This window comes from Neofelis nebulosa, chromosome 10 (genome assembly GCF_028018385.1).
Source record: "Neofelis nebulosa isolate mNeoNeb1 chromosome 10, mNeoNeb1.pri, whole genome shotgun sequence".
Lineage (NCBI taxonomy): Eukaryota > Metazoa > Chordata > Mammalia > Carnivora > Felidae > Neofelis > Neofelis nebulosa.
In genome coordinates, this window is record NC_080791.1 from 28319872 (window position 1) to 28342110 (window position 22239).

Here is a 22239-nt window from a genome sequence, read left to right on the forward strand (position 1 = left end):
AGCATTTAATGGCATCTTTTCTGTTGATGATCTTCTTATCTCACAGAAATTCCCTCCTAAATTTTCCTATATTTAACATTTCACACCTATTTCTGAATTCCCAATACTTCTTCCCCATTCCATCAATTCATATTTTATTCTCCATTTATTTGATATTTTTAGTTTTATAAAGTAAAAAGTTTTCTACTGAAACTATTCTTTCAATTAGGAAGAAAAGCACTCAAACCCTCTTCAAGCTTTATGCTTCTGTGAAAATGTTAGCAGAGAAACTCCAATGTGAAAACAAGACAAGAAAGGAGGTAAGAAAGAAGGAAAGAGAAGGAAATTAAAGAACAAAGAAGAAAAAAGAATGTTCACCAGTAACTAGCTTTTGGTTTCTCTAAAGCATTTATGTTTTTTTTTCCCTGTGGGATCAAAATATGTTGAGTTCATTAATTATAGATATTTGAATAATGGTGTCCTATAGGGGCTCTACAACCCTGCTTGTGGAGAAAATTTTACTGACTTTTTTTTTTTTTAAATAAAGCAACAGAGATTCAGAGCATTGGTGAGAAGTGAAAATTTTCAAGGTGACAGCTAGTGACTAGAATCAAGGCTGTGGGCTACAAGAGCTGTGTTTTTTTCTACCTGACCATGAGGGAAGGCTGGGGGATAGGAACATCAATCACATCTCTGCCTTGCATATTCTGAACCAATTGAGAAACATGCTAAGAAGGCAGATGTCCATCCAGTCCAGGCAGACTTGCAATCCAACCTCAGATCTCTTACTAATCAATGGGCTGTTCATGGCATGGTGAAGGCAGATGATACATCCCAGGGTACTAGTCCAGCCAGAGCGCACATGCTCAGAAATTTTCCCAGGCTGATTAGACAGATAGATCTCTCCTCCTCTCAGGGGAAGTGAGGAGGGAGGATGTTGCAGAAGTGTGATTCCACTCATGTTTTTTCATGTTACAGAAATAAGAGGATGAGACATGGTTTGAATAGCCCATGTTGTTATTTTGTCTGTTCATTTGTTTTTAATTAAATCATTTACCCAGCTAAGCAGTCACCAGATAGGCCCCGCCCCCTAACAGGGGAGACCAGAGACCTGATGGCTGGTGCTGAGAAGGCTCAAACTATTGTTTCCCTCCTTTTTTTTTTTTTCATTTTTATTTTTTTAATGTTTGTTTTTATTTTTAAGAGAGAGAGAGAGCATGAGGAGGGAAGGGCAGAGAAAGAGAGGGAGAGACAGAATCCTAAGCAGGCTCCAGGCTCTGAGCTAGCTGAATGGAGCTTGATGAGGGACTTGAACTCACAAACCATGAGATCATGACCCTAGTGAAGTCCAATGCTTAACTGACTGAGCCATCCAGGTGCCCCTCCCTCCTCCTTTTCTACTGAAGGTGGAGAACCTAGATTTTAAGGTTCTCCTTAAAGGTTCTCCTTTCGGAATATGAGGGGATGTACTTGTAGACCCAGCCCATCTTTAGAGATGTGAACTTGTCAACACAGAAGGGATTCTCTTCCATTGGTAGTAGAAGTGCTAAGTTACAAAAGGTAAAACATTAGGTCTAAGGCTTCCCAGGACAGTCAGTGTAACTTTCTCTGCATGAGTTCTTAGGCAAGTCTGATTGGAATTAGGTGTTTACTTTGTAGGTTCCGGGCTGTGACCATTTCTGAGCCCTGGCTCTGTAAGTCATGAGATTTTCCTAGTAAGAAACGTCTGCTAAATTAAATCAATAGCCTGTGGGTGGAAATAATAGCTTCCACATGCAGGAATCTCAAATTTCTGAGCTTCATGAAACAGAATTGGAGCTTCCTGAAGTCTCCTGTTCATTGTTTCTTTTCCAGTGCTTTGCCATTGATCCCTGGGACGATTGGGAACACTGGCCCTTCACAACTTTGCTCTGCAATCTCACGGTCAGTATGATGAGTATCACTGCCTGCTGCCTCATTTTCCTCAGCCAATGTTTCTTGAGCCAGGGTTAAGTCAGAAAGGACTGTCATTGAAGAGACACCATTTGTGTCCATAGGTTTATGTGGGTGGTGTCGTTGTTCTTTCTGCTGTTGTTCTGTGTTCTGGACTCTGATTTTTGTGGATGCTCAGATTGGGCTGATGCTTCCTTTCACATTTTTTGTAGCACTGGTGACTCACATGAAAAGGTCTTCTAAAGAATATGCCAGGCAAAAAAGAGAGCCCACCAGTCTGGATGAACTGGAAAAATCTAGCAATTCCAACTCTAAAACTTATAAAACAGAACCAGTAATAAAAAATGTATTTCTTGATAAAAGGCATCTTAGAAATTTTCAAAATGCTGCATCTATGTCACTTAAAGCTTTTATCAACTATGTTACTCCTATTTATGATTACAGGAAAATGTAGTCTGACCCTTATGTGATTCTGTATCTATACTGCAGCACATGAAAGACTCAGGGTTCAAGCTTTGAGCAGCATCCAGTACATAGATGACAAGGTTAGAAATTCAGACACCAAGATGCCAAGGCTTCATCATTATTGCTCCAGAATCTGTCTAGGCTAAGACTACAATCTACCCAGGTATATGAGTCAGCACTGACTGGGACATGTTCTGGGCCTTTATCAAAATCATCACCCATTTAATCCTGGTAGCAGTTTAAAGTGAAGTTTTTAGGCCTCCTTTGGTCCCAAGTCCATGCTCTTCCATAATTTCCTTGTAAATCAGTATGAAATATCAGTGTTTTCAAGAAAGGGGGACTCCTTGTTCTGCTGGATTGATGTAGTGGGCAACCTGGGTTCTTCAAGTGTTCAATGAAGCTTTTCTATGAAGGTGACTGTCCCAGATGCAGCCATCTCCAGCACCACCTGCACACTACTTGGGCTCAGAGGTGCTCTTCCTTGCTCTAAACCTGGGTAATGCCATCTTCTCTCTAGCCCCACTTCTGTCCCCGGGGAAGTGCCTTAAAACTTGGACTGGAGGAGAATATGAACCCTGCACTTCTAACAGAATCATGTTGTTTCTCTTTGACTTTAAGAATGTCAGAAAAAAATTGATAATTCTGTTGGTAGTGGTGTAACATAGTGTATGCTTTATTGAGCAGTCCACAGTGAAACATGAGGGCTGAAGTGGACACATTGTCACACGTTATCTTCAACATGTTCAGGAAACTTTCTTCTTTTTTCCATTCTCTACCTTCCTGTGCCATTTCCAAATGTATTTCTCATAATCCTCTCTCAAACCAATCCTAAATGTTGTTGTTGTTCGTTTATATGCTATTTTCAAACTGGCATTTAACTTAAAAGAAGTTATTAATATCTCCTATAGGTTTAGTATCATTCTAGTTCTTGGTAATAGTGATTTGAAAACATATGGTCTCTGCTCAAGGGGAGACTCTGTGTGTGTGTGTGTGTGTGTGTGTGTATGTGTGTATAAAAACACATATATAATAATATACGTATTATATGCATATATAGGAATATAAAACTATATATAGTATAATATATAATTGTGAATATATAATATATTAAAATATCATGTATATCCTAGCCATAAAATATATGACTATTATACCAAATCTCAACAGTTATAGTGCATAGTAGGCAGGATTCCATAATGACACCCATTTCTCCTCCCACCTGCACATACACACAGTATTTTCTCCTCCCCTCGAGTGTGGGTGGAGTCAATGGATATGATGGGATACTATCCTTATGACTAGGCTATTGATCAGTTGACTTTCGATCAATCAAAAGGGACATTATTCTGGATGAGATGGACCTAGTCAGGCCAGTCCTGTCAAGACAAGGTGCAGTGTCAGAGAGATATCCTCCCGCTGGCCTGGAAGAAAGCAGCCTATGGAAAGAACCACAGAGTCTGTGGTCATGACTTAGAACCTGAAAACAGACTCTAGGACCTGAATGTGATCTCTAGCTGACAGCCTCATTTCAATTGGTCACAAGGAAATAATTCTCCTAATGATCTGATAAAGCTTGAAAGTGACCATTCCCTAACTGAGCTTCTAGATGCCAATACAGACTGTCGACACCCAACTTCAGCATTGTGAGATACTGAGCAGACCACCCAGCTAAAACAGAAGGACCCCTGACCCATGGAAACCATGAGATGGTAAATTTGTGCTGTTTTAGGTGTCAATTTTGTGGAAATTTGTTCTGCAACAACAGAAAACTCACACATGCCATTTATACCAAACACTGGAGGATCAGAGAGGAGGGAGCAGTTATCCCTACCTAAGAAGGGATGAGTATGTTATAGAGAGGAGATGATGGTTGCGATGAGACTAAAAGGAATAAAGAAGGAATAAAGATTGGCCAGAAAAAGGGGAGAGATGTTTATTGTTGTGATACCTTCCAAGATATGTTTGCAGAACAGCAGGTACACTGGAATATCTAAAGGGTAGGCTGCTATGCTCACTTTAGTTCTTTCTTAATGCAGCCATTTCAAAATCATATTTATGGATTGGACATTACCATGGGTAAATGGGAGTTTACCTTCACCTTAGCTTCCCATATCACTGGTGTGCCACATATATGATGTTGCCTAGCATTCCCTGTATCCCTTTCCTTAGCATTAGTCTTATACTGATGCATTTTTAAAATCAGAAACGTGTTGTAAATGCAGGCAGCAAATAGTTGAGTGGGTATCTTTACCTTTTCTTCAGACATTTTTCTCTTCTTTCTGACTATCCATTCTCATGTGGCTAATGTGGTACGTCACATGCATAACCTTAGCAATGCAAAGTCACACACTGTCTTGTCAAACACGATGTCTTTATCCAAGAGTGGTGTAACTTGATTGTGTTCCAACTTCAGGATGTCCTCCTTCTTCATTTCAGGTGACTAAGCGGTGCATGATCTTCCTCCCCTTTATTACATGGTTTAGGTTCTCGTGTATCATTCTGTCAGCAATGGCTGCTGGACTCACAGCAAAATTCCCACTAGTGTTTTAAAGCCTGGATTCAATAGTGATAAGAACCTCCAATTCCTGACATCTCCTGTCATGCCATTTTTAAACAAAATAGTCAATAGCCATGGAGTCATTGACTTTGCCTTCTTCCGTTTTTCCAAAATTGCTCTGAAGGCTTCCACCAAGCTTGGAGTACTTAATCGTCAGTGAATTCTTCATAAGTGTCAGTGGGAGACCCATCTGTTCCAAGAGCTTTCCTTTATCTCAATAGCTTTTATTAAGCTTCTTACCCCTCAGGCTCTGATTTTTGCCCCTTACAACCTCAATTTCTTCTTCCATGGCAGCATCCCAGGAAGGATGGTGATGTGCTCCTTCATTTCTTCCTTCTTCTTATTTCTGTCTCCCCTTGGGGATGTCCATTCTTATCACTCACACTAACCCTTGACTTTTCACACAATTACACACACTGTCTTATAGAGCTGGAAAATTCATTTTCAAAAAGTCACTGAACTTTTTTTTTTTCTTTTTTCTTTTTTTTGGCCCACGAATATACATTTCCCCACCGTGTGCTTTCTGGAATAGTTTTCTCCACTTTGTATCACTCCAGCTAGGCCAACAGAGCATCTACTTGCCACAGATGAATTCATAGCAAGCAGGATAAATGAAGAGGTCATATTTTTGGCTCCAAATATAATTTTCCATCTCTGTTTTAGGTTGTGTGGTCGCCAAGAATTGAAGCAAGTTTTTTCTTTCACTTGCCATTAGGAACATTCCTCAGAGCTGTTCTTGTGGTTTCCAGGAATGCATTAAACTTAAGGTGAAGATAATTTTGCCTCAGCATTCAATATGAGTGTATCATTAATGATCTGAGTGCTGTTGTGGGCTACTTCCTTCCTAAGATGCCTGTGGCTTTTAGAGCAGACTGATTTCAAAACTGCTGAGAGGAGCTCAGTCCCCTGGACAGACCCTGTGGTGACTCAGGAGAAAATGAGTATGTGTGTTCCCTTTCTCTTTCTATTCCTCTCACTTCCCTGCCTATTCACGAGGCTTAGCAATGCACATCTCTCTTGGAGTTTTGTTTTTTATGGACATTAGAAATAGTAACTCCAGAGGTAAAGAAGGCTTTCTCTGTCTGCTGTAAGCCTCACTGTGGCTTCTATTTCAGTGTCCCTGGATTGTAACTCAGCACAAGCCTCCTCCAGGGGAAGGCTGTCCATGAAGTTAATCTATGCTTTAAAAAACACAGTGAGATGTATCTTAGAAAAAGAGCATGTGGAAATACTTTTCAGGGGGCTGTCCCCTGAAAATATCAGATATGGAGCATCACTGCTCAACTGAGGTTGGCAGCTTTATTTATTAGTTCACTTAGTTTATGGTTTAATATCAAGGTGCTTTTTGCTGTGTTCAGCACTTGCTCAACAAGGAGGAAGATCATGTGTTTCTTCCCTGGAGGTGAGCTTCTCCACCAGGCAAAGTTGAAGTGAAATTTTGGCCACTTTTAGACAGCAAGACTCAACAAAACTAAAAAGATTTTCATTTTCACTTTCCTTATTTGATAAATTCCCAAAAGAAAACATTTACTCCCATGATTTCCCTCTTTCCTCCACTGATGTCACCTGAAAGTGTGTATTTAGGGACTATCTCTTCCAGATACCTATTTTGATCATATCTTCCCTCCCAAAAGAATAGTCATCAAGCAATGCTTGGTGCACGGTACATACGGTACCTCTGTCTAACTTAGACACACCTTGAAAGCATATACTCAGCCTTTTTCCTCTAGGAGCTTTTAACTTAAGATATACATGAATTTAAGAATTTCAGTGTCGGGGCGCCTGGGTGGCTCAGTCGGTTAGGCGGCCGACCTCGGCTCAGGTCATGATCTTGCGGTCCGTGAGTTCGAGCCCCGCGTCGGGCTCTGTGCTGACAGCTCAGAGCCCGGAGCCTCTTTCAGATTCTGTGTCTCCCTCTCTCTGACCCTATCCCGTTCATGCTCTGTCTCTCTCTGTCTCAAAAATAAATAAACGTTAAATAATTAAAAAAAAAAAAAGAATTTCAGTGAACATAATGCCTATGGCAAGATGAAGGCTTCTGTGCCAAAGAAGCAAAAGTGATGTGAACTTGATGCTGAGCCAGTACAAGTTTTGATAGGAGTTATACATAATAAATGACGTTTTGGGACTGTGTGTTAGTTAGGTTAGAATCAGTGCTTGACACAAGGATTACCCACACTGCTTGACGTATTTCCAGCCAGTTCCATGGGCCATAAATCACACTTAAAAATTCTTTCTAGAGCAATAGTGGTGCCTTCTTTATTTCTCCACTTGTGCTTCTCTCTATCGAGGTAATGGTAGGTAACTTGAGGTTGTCTGGAACAACAGGCTTGAGTGGAAGCCCCACTCTCTATCTGGTCTCAGTTCCAGGGCCCTGTGACTTTATTTAATTGAGAAGTATTAATGGGCCTTTTTGGCCCAAAGGCTTTTAAAGTCTTATTTTACATTATTTGTCTTCTAGAAGCAGTTTCTAGCTTGTACAACTCCAAATTTCTGATACTTTTATTCTGTTTCCTTCTGTCTGCAAACTAGCTCACTCTTTCTTGAAATACCTTGCCAAACACAGCAAGGGAAGATCAACATATGCTAGCATTCTGGCTCATTCCAACCACCTTCCCGAGATGCACAGGCTCAGCAGACACTTGGTCTGCCTTCCACGCTAACAAGGGTGACAGTTTTACCAAATGTTTCACTACAGCAAGCAGGGACTTCCAGCTTGCTAGATCTGTCTCCTCACTGCCTACCACAAAACTGCTAAGCTCCTGTCAGATACTTTACTTTTTTTTATTGTTTTTTTTCCAGCAGCATCTACATCAAAGCCTTGATTTTTGTCTTGGTTCAGGTAACACTAGCTGTTAAAACAAACAAATACCCACATTTTAATGGCAAAACAGAATGAAAGTTATTTTTCCTTCATTTAAATTCCAATGCAGGTGTTCCTGGATCATGAAAGAGTGACTTTCTGCCACATAATGATCCAGGTGCGTTCTGTCCTGTGACTCCACTATGTCTTAGGGCTTCCCAGTCTTCAGCATCCAGCCAGCTGAGGAAGTAACAGTGGGATGTGTTTGTGGCCCAGCCTTAGAAGAATGCATATTACTTATGCTCAAGTTCCATTTTGCTATAACTCAGCAAATGGCTGCACTGAAGTGTGAAGAGACTGGAATCGTGGTCTCTGTCAGGTCAGCTATGTCCCAGTGACAACAGTACAGGAAGAAAGTTCAAGTCACAAACTTTTGGTGGCAGAAGCTGCTTCTGCTGTACATGAAGAAAGGTTTTGGTAGAAATTATGTGTTTAAAGGGAAAATGAATATTCATCAATACTTATGTATGTATTATGTACTGGTGTAGATGTAAGTGTATGCATTTGTATACTTGTGTATATAAATATAATATTTATATTATATACTATAGTATATATATCAAATATAACATTTTCAACAATACCCTCTAGTGGTAGGGTTAGACAACTTGATTTGAGAAGAGTTAACGTCAAGGAGAAACTTGATTCCATGAAGAAAATACACACACACACACACACACACACACACTGTAAGTGAAGATCTTTTCATGAACAGTATGATCCTAATTCATCCTCATGGTTCTTTTTTTAAGTTTTGAAATACAGAAATCATGAATTCCCATACTTAATTTTTTATGAACAAATCCTTTCCCAAATGCAATTCTGATGTTCATCTTCACTGAAGCATTTAGTATGAGATTCTTCTCTCATGCTTACCATTCTTAGGAGGAGTTTGAAGTAGATACCTGTTCTGCACAATGTGCTCTCCTTTTCTGTATTCTAGCTTCAAACTATGGTATTAAAAAAACCCAAAAAAATTATTCTTATTTTAGCAAAAATGCTTCCCAAAAGTATTGTTAGTAATGCTGTGAGTTCACTCTAATTTCCTGGTAAATTGCTATCATCAGATATTATAGGTACTACCAAGTTCCTGGTTACTTCAGGAATTTCTACTTTATATTGGCGTAGTGACAAAGTTTATCTACAGTATATGACTGTGAATGCTCCAACATGCACTTCCACTAATAGAAAACACCATCATTTTTACATTAATCATAAAGGGAATTGATAATTGCCTATGGGAGTTTTTACCTATGAGCAAAACTGTTTGACCCAATTATGTTTGCATGGTGATGGATGAATATATTGAATTATGATAAACAGATCATTGGTGGATTTCAGGGGAAGAGAAGAAGTATCCCAGGGGAATAAGCCATGAGTGAGCAAGTGCTAAAAAATTTAAAAACTGATAATACTGTCATTACATCACCTGTCACAGCTCAGAAGTTAATCCCATTCAATGAAAGAGATGAGAAGGTAAACCTGGTATGTTCAGTAACATTAAGCACCTGTCAGTCAAATCCCAGGATCCACATGAATTTGTAGAAAAGCAACAGACACCCTCTACAAGGAGCTAAAACCTGCAATGCTAGCTGGTGACTGGCTTTCCAGAAGGTCAAACTGAAGCTAATACAACTGGCTCCGTGCATACTTATGCTTCACAAGAAGATAAGACGCCAGTCTTACTTCAAAAGCCATTGGCTATATTCTTTTAAACTTGAAGTTTAAGATTCTATTTAGAGTTGATAAAGTTGAGCAAGAAATTTAAGAGTGATTGATCAGACTTCCTCAGAGACGTCCCTTTTCACACACTTAACTGTTCCAAGGCTGAGGGGTGTTATTTGTTTGCAATGACTTGGATAGAAGGCGATTCTAAGGTAGAAGAAAGATCATGCTAGCAGTAATCAGGAATACTAGTGTTACGACAAATTACAAGGTCCTCAAATTTTACACTCATTTATAAAATCTGACACATTTGTTTTTAAATCCAGCACTAGCATATCATGATAGTAATATGTATACACACACACATATATACACATATATATGGTAGTAATACATATAATATATATTATATATCATATATACATGATATAATATATATTATATTATAGTAATATATATATGTGTGTGTGTATATATATATATATATATATATATATTATATCTGTCTCATTTTATCCTCATGTTCAACATTAACTTCCTTTCTCATTTTCCCAGACTTATCATGAATACCTCAAGTTTGGCAGCTAACTAATGTGGTAGAGAGAATTCAAAATGATCCTCCTGATTCTCACCCTCTGGTGTACATGCCTGTGTAATCCTCCATGTTTGAGTGAGGACTAGATGTATGAATGTGATGAGATAGATAGCTTATTATCGCTCCCTTGGTTAGGTGTGTTGGGTGGCAAATTTGATTACATTGCATTACATAAGTTTCTATCATAGAAGACTTGAAAGGGATAGGAAGTCAGCCAGATGCCTTCCTTTTAGACTGGAAGAAAGCACACAGCACTGTTGTGAACTGCGCATGAGGGCTATGTGCCAAAGATCCAGTCAGTCTCTAGGAGCTTATAACTAGCAAAAACATGGATGCCTCCATCCTACAGTACAAGAAATATATTCCTCCATAGCCAATGAGCTCAGAAGAGAACTCAGAGCCTCAGTTGAGATCACAGCCCTTGCTGACACCATGATTTAAGCCTAGACAGATTCTGACCAGAAGACTCATGAATGTTTGACCCATGAAAATTGTGAAATAATCCTTTTTTTTTGGTTTTAAACTGCTAAGTCTTTGATAATTTCTAATGCAGCAATAGAAAATTAATACAACTATACATAAAATTTAATGTTCAATTTATTATTCTATTTCATTTTATATTCATACATTCATATATACATATTCATACATATATATTATAAAATTGTTTATTTAAAAAAGATGTTTATTAATAACTTGAAATATGACACATAGTGTACAAGATACCAGTGATAGGCCACAGTCTCTGCCCTCAAAGTATTATAATTAGTAAATAAATTAGGTATATATAAACAAAATCTGTTAAGAATGAATCACATTCTTGGGGCACCTGGGTGGCTCAGTCGATTGGGCATCGGACTTTGGCTTAGGTCTGATCTCACTGTTCGTGAGTTCGAGCCCGACATTGGGCTCTGTGCTGATAGCTCAGAGCCTGGAGCCCACTTCAGATTCTGTGTTTCCCTCTCTCGTTCTGTGACCCTCTCCTGTTCACTCTCTCTCTCAAAAATGAATAAACATTAAAAATTTTAAAAAAAGAATTAATCACATTCTTAACACATTATCCCCTAGGAGTTGCTTGTACTGGTATAGGAAGGCACAAAGAGTAGTAAGTAAGTAAACAAGCCTTATTATGGGATGGAGGAATCAAGGAAAGATTCTAGGGTCTTTGGGTGGCTCAGTTGATTAAGTATCTGACTCTTGATTTTGGCTCAGATCACAATCTCACAGTTCATGGTATCAAGCCTCTGCTGTCAGCATGGAGCCCACTTGGGTTTCTCTCTCTCCCTCTCTCTGCTTCTCTCTCTCTCTCTCTCTCAGAATAAATGAACTTAAAAAAGAAAAGATTCTTTTATAAAATTCAACTTGAGGTAAGTTTTAAAGAAGAATAGAAATTCTTCACATGGAAATGGAAGAGAAGAGTATTCTGAACAGAAAAGCTGTCTGACTAATCATAGAAGATGCTTGGCAAGGCACTTTAAGTAGGTAGGTAAGAGAAAAAGATAGGACTGCAGTGGAAGAGGCAGAAATGAAAATGAGTCTAAAGAGAAGTCTGAACAGGAAGACATCTTAAAGACATGACACGGAGAGTCGTCCAAGGGGTAGCAGCATGGGTATCACCTGGGAACTTGGTAAAAATTCAGAATCTCTGGCCCCATCTACATCTACTAAATTATAATCTATGTTTTAACAACATTCTCAGGTGATTCAGAGCTACTTTCATGTTTTAGAGCCTCTTGATGATGGTGAGTCTGGACACTATCTTTTAGATAAAGGGAAGATATTAAAATGTTTTAAGGGGTGTAGTAACACAATCAGATTGAGATTTCAGAAAAAGCATTAGCAGTGGGAGGGATAATGAAAGACATATGTGACAGAAAGCAGAGGAATAGTTAGAGCATTATTCTAACATTCTCAGGTAGGAGAACGAATGAGGAACAGTGGACACAGAAAAGAGTGGACAAGTAAGATAGATTTTAAGAAGAGATAGCATATAGAATTTGAAAACCAGACCAGGGACACTGAATTGTTTAAAATGAACATCAGGGGTTGGTTAATACAACTACATCGATGGAATGGTCATTTTTGTATATGTGCTGCCGAAGCGAGCACAGGAGTGGTCATTTTTGAATGTAGGATATACAGGACAAAGGGTGAATTTTAGTTTGGAAACACTGAGTTTGAGATGGCTGTGGGACTGAGGTAAAGATGTTTAGTAGGAAATGGTTATATGAGTCTCTAGGTCACTAGAAAAATCTGAGTCACTTCTAGGTCACTAGAAAACTCTGGGTCATTACTCAGCATGTCAGGGACTTGTAGGGTGTATCTGAACTTATGAGTGAGTGAGTGATTTCTGTTCAATGTTTTCTTCTAAAATTTTTTAAAGTTTATTTATTTTTGAGACAGAGAGAGACAGAGCATGACCGGGGGAGGGTCAGAGAGAGGGAGACACAGAATCTGAAACAGGCTCCGGGCTCTGAGCTGTCAGCACAGAGCCCGACACGGGGCTTGAACTCACGGACCACGAGATCATGACCTGAGCCGAAGTCGGCCGCTTAACTGACTGAGCCACCCAGGCGCCCCTCTTCTAAAATTTTTAAGACATTAGAATCCATATTTCCTCCAGCACTTGATTTTTACTCCTCCACCTTATTAAAATAATACTTATAAAATACATATATCCAATACCTATACAATACACAATACATGTATCAAATATTAAAAGTTTTGAAATGAGTTAACATACCTGGCAGCCATTTAGATTCTGATGTGAGGATTCTTCCTGCTCCTGGGTGCGAATTGATGCAGGCCAGGAGGAATATCCACCCATCCCTCAATTTTCATATACCCTCTCCTTCAGGGATAAATATAAAGAATGAAGAAATAACCATAAGAGAAATGTGAAAAGATTTTGTAGAGTCTTTGTTGTACTTACACGATGAATATGATTATACCCAAAATGTAAGGGAGGAAACGCAATTAAAAAAAAAAAAAAAACATTGGGGCGCCTGGGTGGCGCAGTCGGTAAAGCGTCCGACTTCAGCCAGGTCACGATCTCGCGGTGCGTGAGTTTGAGCCCCGCGTCAGGCTCTGGGCTGATGGCTCGGAGCCTGGAGCCTGTTTCCGATTCTGTGTCTCCCTCTCTCTGCACCTCCCCCGTTCATGCTCTGTCTCTCTCTGTCCCAAAAATAAATAAAAAACGTTGAAAAAAAAATTAAAAAAAAAAAAAACATATACTACAGAAAACACAAAACAACTTTAGAGAGTATCTTATATATAATTTCCATAAAGGCAAAAAAAAAGAAATCACTAGCTCTGTGAAAAAAGCAATAAAATAGAAGATGATGTAACAGCAGATTGAGTTAAAAAGAGAGTTCCATTATATCAAGAAATATTTAAGGAAACTAAAATTCAAGAGAAGGAGTATAGGACAGAAATAGCAATCTAAAATTTAATCAGTGATGCAGAGAACACATTTGGGAATGCTTTTTCCTTTTCAAAATTAAAAGATGAAGAACAAAGAAATGAATTTAAAGCAAGGAGAATAATTCTTATCTAAGGAGAATTTGTGTCCTATAAGGGTATGCCATACCAATTGAGAGCAACATATATATAATACCTAATCATTTCCTAAGCTAAATAAACACTTTAATTTGAAGAAAGAGCACATTTAGTAAATGCCAGTTGAGGTCAATGGAAAGAAAAGAGCATAAGGGTATATGAACCCAATTTAAATATGTTATATTATATGTTAATTTATCATTGTTAAATGCTTGGCAACATAACAAATGCTTAATAAGATTCTGTTGAATTAATAAAATACTGCAAAAGACAAACATCAAGAAGCTAATAGTAAGGCTTCTAGAATATTGCTTCTGGCCATAAAAGATTAATTGGTATCAGAATTTCCCTCTGCTGTTAAAACTAGAAATGGAACATAATATGTGCATTGATGTTTTTAAGATATTGGACAGCAATCAGTGAAGACTCTGATCCTTGAATAAATGAAATCAGGTAAGGCAAACTCTTTGATCCACTCATTTTCAACCCAGAAGCATTTTTCTGGAAGCACATAGGTGTTGTTGAGGTTAATACATAGAGATCAGTGTTCAGTGAGGTTGAGGAGACAAGAAGGAGGAAAGTACACAGAGAAAAAGAGCTGTGGAAATCAACACAGGGGTTCCCATGACTTTACTGATGTATACTAAGGGGCACATCCATAGAGTGAACATGTGCACAGCCAGGAAAAGAACTAGGGAGGATTTAGAAACTGGATAATTTCAGGAACTCAAAAAGAACTAGGAAATAACTCAAGGTTTGACCAACTAGAATGGAGAGATCTTATTGGAACTGTGGAGCATTCAGTGAAGACAACGGATGGAAAACAATATGGAAAGTAAATGACAAAATTTTTATTTTCTAAAAAGATCAAAAATTATTTTTTTATTTAGAAGAAATTTTTATTTATGAGAAGACTGATCCATATTATGAAGAAGACAATTACCAAAAGGGAGATGAAAAAGGATATATTACTAGAGCGCCTACAAACTTCAAATGGACAATAGGGAGTATAATGAAAACTGGATGCCAATAAATTTGACAACTTAAATGAAATAGAAAAATTTCTTGAAAAAAACCAAAAATCACCAAAATTGTCACAAGAATAAGTAGAAAATCTGAACAGCCCTATATATATATTATATATATATATATATTATATATATATATTATATATATATATAATGAACTAAATGCATAGTTCAATATACCCACAGAGAAAACTCAAGACCTACATGAATTCATTGGTTAATTATACCAAATAGTTAAGAGAGAAATAATACCAAACCTATAGGAAGAATTTCAGGAAATAGAGAAGTAAGAAGTTTTATAAGGCCAGCATTACACTGATAATAGAACTAAAGAAATTATAAGATAAAAAGGATATATAAACCAAAGTCACATAACACACAAAAGTCCTTGACAACATATTAGCAAATTGAATCCACAAATACATGAAAATGATGATTCAACCTAGGGATGTAAGGTTGCTTTAACATTTGAAGATCAATCTAACTATTCATAACACCAAAATAAATGATAAAAAAGTCAACAGATGCACAACAAGAATTTGATAAAATTCAACACTTATTCACAGTAAAAGCTCTCAGCTAATTAATTTGAGAAGATAGAATTTGACAATGGGAATCCACAGAAAACCTATAGTTATCATTATAGTGGGGAAAGAAAAATGTTTACTCCTTAAAATTGAGAACAAGGAAGATGTTTTTACCTAGTGCAATAATAAAGAAAAATAATAAAATTTATACAGATTAGAAAGATGTCCAATTGTTCGAATTCACAGTTGGCATGATTATGCACTTAGAAAATATGAAGAAATTCACAAAAAACACTAGTGCTAATAAGTAAAATTAGCAAAGTTGTATGATACAAGATCAATGTATAGAAACCAAGTTCATTTCTGTACACTAGTAATGAATCAGGTATGAATTATAAAATTCAATTTAAAAAAATCCTATTTATAGTGGCATCAAAAAACAAAATATTTAAGAATAATTTTTCAAGGGGCACCTGGGTGGCTCAGTCAGTTAAGCATCCAACTTTCGCTCAGGTCACAGTCTCACAGTTTGTGGGTTCAAGACCTGCATCCAGCTCGGTGCTGACAGCTCGGAACATGGAGCCTGCTTCAGATTCTGTGTTTCTCTCTCTCTCTCTCTCTATTCCCCTCCCCGGCTCATACTCTGTCTCTCTCTGTCTTTCAAAAATGAATAAATGTTAAAAAATAAAATATGTTTTCCAGATTTATTGAGATGTACAGTGTGATGATTTTGTACATATATATATATATATATATATATATATATATATACTGCAAAATATTTACCACAATAAAGTTAGTTAATACATCCTTCACCTTACATAATTACCATTTTCTTGTGGTGGTGCTGAGACCACTAAAACTCTATTCTTACAGAGACTTTTAAGTAAGCATTACAGTACTGATAACTACAGTCACCATACTGTGCATTAGTTTCCTAAAACTTACTCATCTTTTTTTTTTTTTAATTTTTTTTTTCCAACGTTTTTTATTTATTTTTGGGACAGAGAGAGACAGAGCATGAACGGGGGAGGGGCAGAGAGAGAGGGAGACACAGAATCGGAAACAGGCTCCAGGCTCCGAGCCATCAGCCCAGAGCCTGACGCGGGGCTCGAACTCACGGACCGCGAGATCGTGACCTGGCTGAAGTCGGACGCTTAACCGACTGCGCCACCCAGGCACCCCTAAAACTTACTCATCTTATAACTGATGAGTTATAAGAACTTTTTGGTACTCTTTGACCAACATTCCCCATTTCCCCCACCCCTCAGCTCATGGCAACTACCATTCTATTTTCTATTTCTATGTGCTCAATGTTTTCAGATTCCACACATAGATAAGAGCATAGTCTTTCTCTGTCAGTCTGACTTATTTTACTTAAAATGATGCCTTCAATGTCCATTCATGTCATCACAAATGGGAGGATATCCTTTCTTAGGGCTGAATAATATTCCATTGTGTGTGTGTGTGTGTGTGTGTGTGTGTGTGTGTGTATATATATATATATATACATACATATATATATATGTATGTATATATATACTACATTTTCTTCTTCCATGGTTGAACACTTAGATTATCTCTATATCTTGTCTATTGTGAAAAACGCTACAATGAACATGTAGGTGCAGATATTTCTTCAAGACAGTGATTTCATCTCCTTTGGATATATACTGAAAAGTGGGATTTCTAGATTATATGATACTTCTATTTTTAAATTTTTGAGGAATCTCCATACTGTTTTTCATAGTGGTTATATCAACTGATATTCCCATCAACATTGCACAAGGGTTCTCTTTCCTCTATATCCACACCAGCATTTCCCTTTAAAAAAAAATAATGAGTATTTATTTTTGAGAGAGAGAGAGAGAGAGAGAGAGAGAGAGAGAGAGAGAGAGAGAGACAGAGCATGAGCAGGGGAGGGGCAGATTTAGAGGGAGACACAGAATCCGAAATGGGCTCCAGGCTATGAGCTGTCAGCACAGAGCCCGACACAGGGTTCGAACTCACGAATCACAAGATCATGATCTGAACTGAAATTGGACGCTTAACCGACTGAGCCACCCAGGTGCCCCAGCATTTATTATCTCTTGTTTTCTGATAACAACAATTCTAACAGGTATGAGGTGATATCTCAGTGTGGTTTTAATTTGCATTTCCCTGAAGATCAATTGATTTTCAACAAAGATATCAAACAAATTAAGTGAGGGAGAGGATGCTTTTTCTATGTATGGTACTAAATGAACTAGATGCCCATATTTAAAAAAATTATACCTTATATCATTCACAAAACTCAACTCAAAATGGATCATAAATATAAATGTAGGAGCAAAAACTATAAAATTTCTAGAAAAAAATAGGAAGAAATATCTGTGACTTTGGGGTGGGTAAATATTCCCTAGATCTGGGACAGACAACACAAATCAAAAGGGTAAAATTATTAAATTGAACTTGATCAAATTTAAATATTTTTAAGTGTAAGAAAATGGAAAAGCAAGCCACAATTGAAATATTCTTCTTGCAGGTATATGACAAATGACTTGTATCCATAATCTATAAACCAATCTTACATCTCAATAGTAAGAGGTCAGATAACTCAATTTTTTTTAATGGGCAAAGTGTTTAAACAAATCCTTCACAAAAGAAGATTTATGAAATGCCAATGAAAAGCCTCATGAAAAGATATTCAACATTAAGGCAATGCAAATTAAAACTACAGTAAGTACCACTTCCCACCTTCTAGAAGGGAGACAATTTTTAAAAGATTGAAATAGAACATGTTAATGATGGTGTGTGAACAGGTAGAACTCTCATATATTGACAGTAGGAATATAAAATTATATAGTCACTTTGGAAAACAATTTGATAGTTTCTTATAAAATTAAACAAACAATATACGAGCTGTCAATCCCTGGGCATTTACCTAAGATAAATAGATATGTGTCCAAAGACTTGCACACAAATGTTCAGAGTCACTTTATTCACGATAGCCAAAAATTGGTAATAATCTAAATATCCATCAGAAAATGAATGGATAAAAAATTTATATTATAGCCACAAGTTGGAATTCTATTGAGTAATGATAAGAAAATGCTGATATATAAAACAGAAGGTATGAATCCTAAAAACATTGACATTATCCTGAACCAAAGAAGCTAGATATAAAGGAAAACGGACTATATAATCCAAATCATATGAAGTTATAGAATGGGCAAAACCAAGCTATAGTGAGAGGACAGCAAAGCTCTGTTGCCCGGCATCAGGGTCAGAGGGAGAGTAAGAGAGGGTTGGTGACATACATTGGAAAGGGACATGAGCTAATTAATTTGGGGAGGTTGTGGAAATGTTCTAAAGCTTGATTGCAGTGGTAGTTACATGAGTGTGTATAATTGTCAAAACTCATTGGACTGTGCACTTTGAATGGTCCCATCTTATCATATGCAAAATATACCTAATTCAAGCTGATAAAAATGAGTTTACAAATGGTTTAAAATTTCTCTTTCTGGTCTTTTTGTATTTTCCAAACTCTTTTCAAATTCATATATTAACATTTTCATCAAACATAAACTAGTTAAAAGATTCTTTTTTTCCACTGTCATTGCTTATGCAGTAGACCTTGCACAGGTATTCTGCAAGCAACCTAGTTAGCTCTACCAAGTATAATCAGGACCTACAAAAACTAATCCTTTAACCTCCTCACTGTGTGTGTGTGTGTGTGTGTGTGTGTGTGTGTGTATGCCATATATATGCTTTTTTTTTATCCAAAGGCATATTTATTCATTATTAAAAACAAAAACAAAAGCTGCAGGTGATCAGCCTTCGCATTGGAATCAAGATTTACATTTTTCATCAGTCTTGCTGGACATGATCTGAACAGTCTTCTTGTTTTGTTACGTAAAAGTGTTTGCAGGAGCCAATAGGGTCCAAGCAAGCCAACCACTTACAGACTGAGAGCACCTGAAATGTGGTGAGGCTAATGCTAGATCAGAAGCAAAAACCAAGATTATATGAATTTTAACAAGTGAAACATAGTGTGAAATGAGAAGGAGATAAAAACAGACCAGAAATAGACTCAAAAATGAGACAGTTGATTCATCCAGATACCCAAGGAAGCTAATTTTACAATTGAGCCTTTGGCAACTAAGGCTAACAAAGAAATTATGTCGTATTACTTAATTATCCTTTTCCACTGAAAGAAAGCATGGCGATTTTCTGATAGAAAATGTGTTCCTGGAGCAGAACTCAAGACAGAATTTATTATGGGGACAATGAACTTTTGGTAATGAGATAAATGATATTATCAACAGAATTTTTAAAAAGCCAGCACTCTGCACAAATACACTGTCCTCACGCCCAAGCGGGCAGAGGAGGGGGTACTAAGATAGATGCTCGATAAAGATGGTCAGTTTGGGAGGTGAAGGCATTGCTTTCTGATTATCTAACTTAATACAGTGGTAGTAGCATAGGAGAGAATAAAAGAAAAAAGTAGTTTATATGCTTATTAAGCAGTTTTCCTTAAACATCAACAATATTAGGAGAGCCTCTGGTTGATGCTGGGAATCAGACAAGGTATGATTGAATCCTCTAACAAGTACCTGTAGTGAGGGCATCCTATGTTGCTGTGATGGCCATATGCTTTCCACACCAGATGGGAAGGAAGATGTCATTCTGCTGTGAAAGTTGAGGAGACAGACAGAAGGCTATTGCACTTTAGAACAGGTGGGGACAGCAGGATTTCTTTCAGGTAGAGCCAGCATTTTCTTCAGGGAAGAGCTTTCTGTCTCCTAAACTGGCACGCGTTTGGTTAAGACCTCAACATTTTACACAATGTGGAAAAAATTAGCTTGAAAAAGTTTAAGGCAGGTCTGTAGCTGACCTCCGTGTCCATCAAAGGAACTTAGTGTTAACACTGGGGAATATATATCTTTTCACGTTACATCTTGATGCACTTGCCAAGACAAGTAAGCTACAAGGTGAGTTGAAAACTTCACCTGTGCCTTGGGATTACATATCTGTGCTCACGAATGTCTTACAAATGTAGTGTTTACAAGTTTGATCAAAGTGATGCTGAGACATTCAGGTTCAGATTCTTTCTGAGAGTAAACATTGCCAAAATCAAAAAGTGACTGGAGGAAGGTAACAATTTGATTCAGCATTATTTGGTGCTCTGGATGATTACTGAGAAGCCCTCCCCTTCCAGGATAAAAAAGATTAAAAAAGCATATATATGGTAAGCACTGTAGGAAATTTTTAACAAAGCAAGTAAAACATTCCTTTTTTTAGGTATATTTGTTTTGAGAGACAGAGTGTGTGTGTGTGAGCATAAGCAGGGAAAGGAAGAGAAAGAGAGGGAAAGAGAAAACCCCAAGCGGGCTCCAAGCTGTCAGCACAGTGCCCTATGTGGGACTCGATCTCATGCACCATGAAATCATGACCCTAGCCAAAATCAGGACCCAGGTGCTTAACCAACTGAGCCACCCAGGAGCCCCACAAGTATAACACTCTTAAAGAGCTTGAAATGTACAAAGACATAACTACTCTTTTAGATTTATCATGTTTTTTAAATATGAAAAGAGAACTAGATAATATGTTAAGGGTCAATGCAAACTGATAACATTAAAATTAGAGACTGCACTTGCAGGAGGCTATTTCATCACCAACACAGGTTAGCAATAGAGTTTAGATACAAGTCTGAAGAGACATTCATAGAGTAGTCTTACACTGTTGGCTGTTGGCCTTACGTTATTCCTGTCCATTGAGTTAAAGGCGAATTTAATGAATACTGCCAATAGATTGAACTTTGTTACGTTATTTTTAATGTGAAGGAATTATATAAATGTAATTATATAAACTCTGGGTTTCTGTAAACATCCATATATATGTCATTGTGTGTGGAATAACATTACTAAATCTGCATTCTGTATTATCTCTGTCTTGGATGGTTAAAACCAAGTCCCTGATTAATCACAGAATCTATACTCATGAAGGCAGAGAGATTATTTTTTTAAATGTATATTAAATATAATTTAATGTCAAATTGGTTTCCATACAATACCCAGTGCTTATCCCAACAGGTGCCCTCCTCAATACCCATCACCCACTTTCCCCTCTCCCCTAGCCCCCATCAACCCTCAGTTTGTTGTCAGTATTTAAGAATCTCTTATGGTTTGCCTCCTTCCCTCTCTGTAACTTATCCCCCCTTCCCCTCCCCCATGGTTTTCAGTTAAGTTTCTCAGGATCCACATAAGAGTGAAAACATATGGTATCTGTCTTTCTCTGCTTGGCTTATTTCACCTAGCATAATGCCCTCCAGTTCCATCCATGTTGCTACAAATGGCCAGATTTCATTCTTTCTCATTGCCAAGTAGTATTCCATTATATATATAAACCACATCTTTATCCATTCATCAGTCGATGGCCATTTAGGCTCTTTCCATAATTTGGCTATTGTTGAAAGTGCTGCTGTAAACATTGGGGTACAAGTGCTCCTATGCATCAGCACTCCTGTATCCCTTCGGTAAATTCCTAGCAGTGCTATTGCTGGGTCATAGGGTAGATCTATTTTTAATTTTTTGAGGAACCTCCACACTGTTTTCCAGAGTACCTACACCAGTTTGCATTCCCACTAACAGTGCAAGAGGGTTCCTGTTTCTCCACATCCTCCCCAGCCTCTATAGTCTCCTGATTTTTTCATTTTAGCTACTCTGACTGGCATGTGGTGATATCTCAGTGTGGTTTTGATTTGTATTTCCCTGATGAGGAGTGACATTGAGCATCTTTTCATGTGTCTGTTGGTCATCTGGATGTCTCCTTTAGAAAAGTGTCTACTCATGTCTTCTACCCATTTTTTCACTGGATTATTTGTTTTTCGGGTGTGGAGTTTGGTGAGTTCTTTATAGATTTTGGATACTAGCCCTTTGTCCGATATGTCATTTGAAAATATCTTTTCCAATTCCATCAGTTGCCTTTTAGTTTTGTTGATTGTTTCCTTTGCAGTGCAGAAGCTTTTTATCTTGATGAAGTCCCAAAAGGTCATCGCTGCTTTTAATTTCCTTGCCTTTGGAGATGTG

At 37.6% G+C, this 22239-nt stretch overlaps 1 protein-coding gene across 3 annotated transcripts in view; it reads left to right on the forward strand.

The window, feature by feature from the left end:
- The window catches only part of NTM (neurotrimin), a 946316-nt gene that overhangs the window by 386232 nt on the left and 537845 nt on the right, over positions 1-22239 (forward strand). The window contains exon 2 of one of the 3 annotated variants that reach the window (XM_058687346.1): positions 1834-1902. The exons of the other annotated variants lie outside the window; for them this stretch is intronic. The gene's annotated coding sequence lies outside the window, so the exon portion shown is untranslated. The remainder of the gene's footprint in view (positions 1-1833; positions 1903-22239) is intronic. 3 annotated transcript variants of the gene reach the window in all.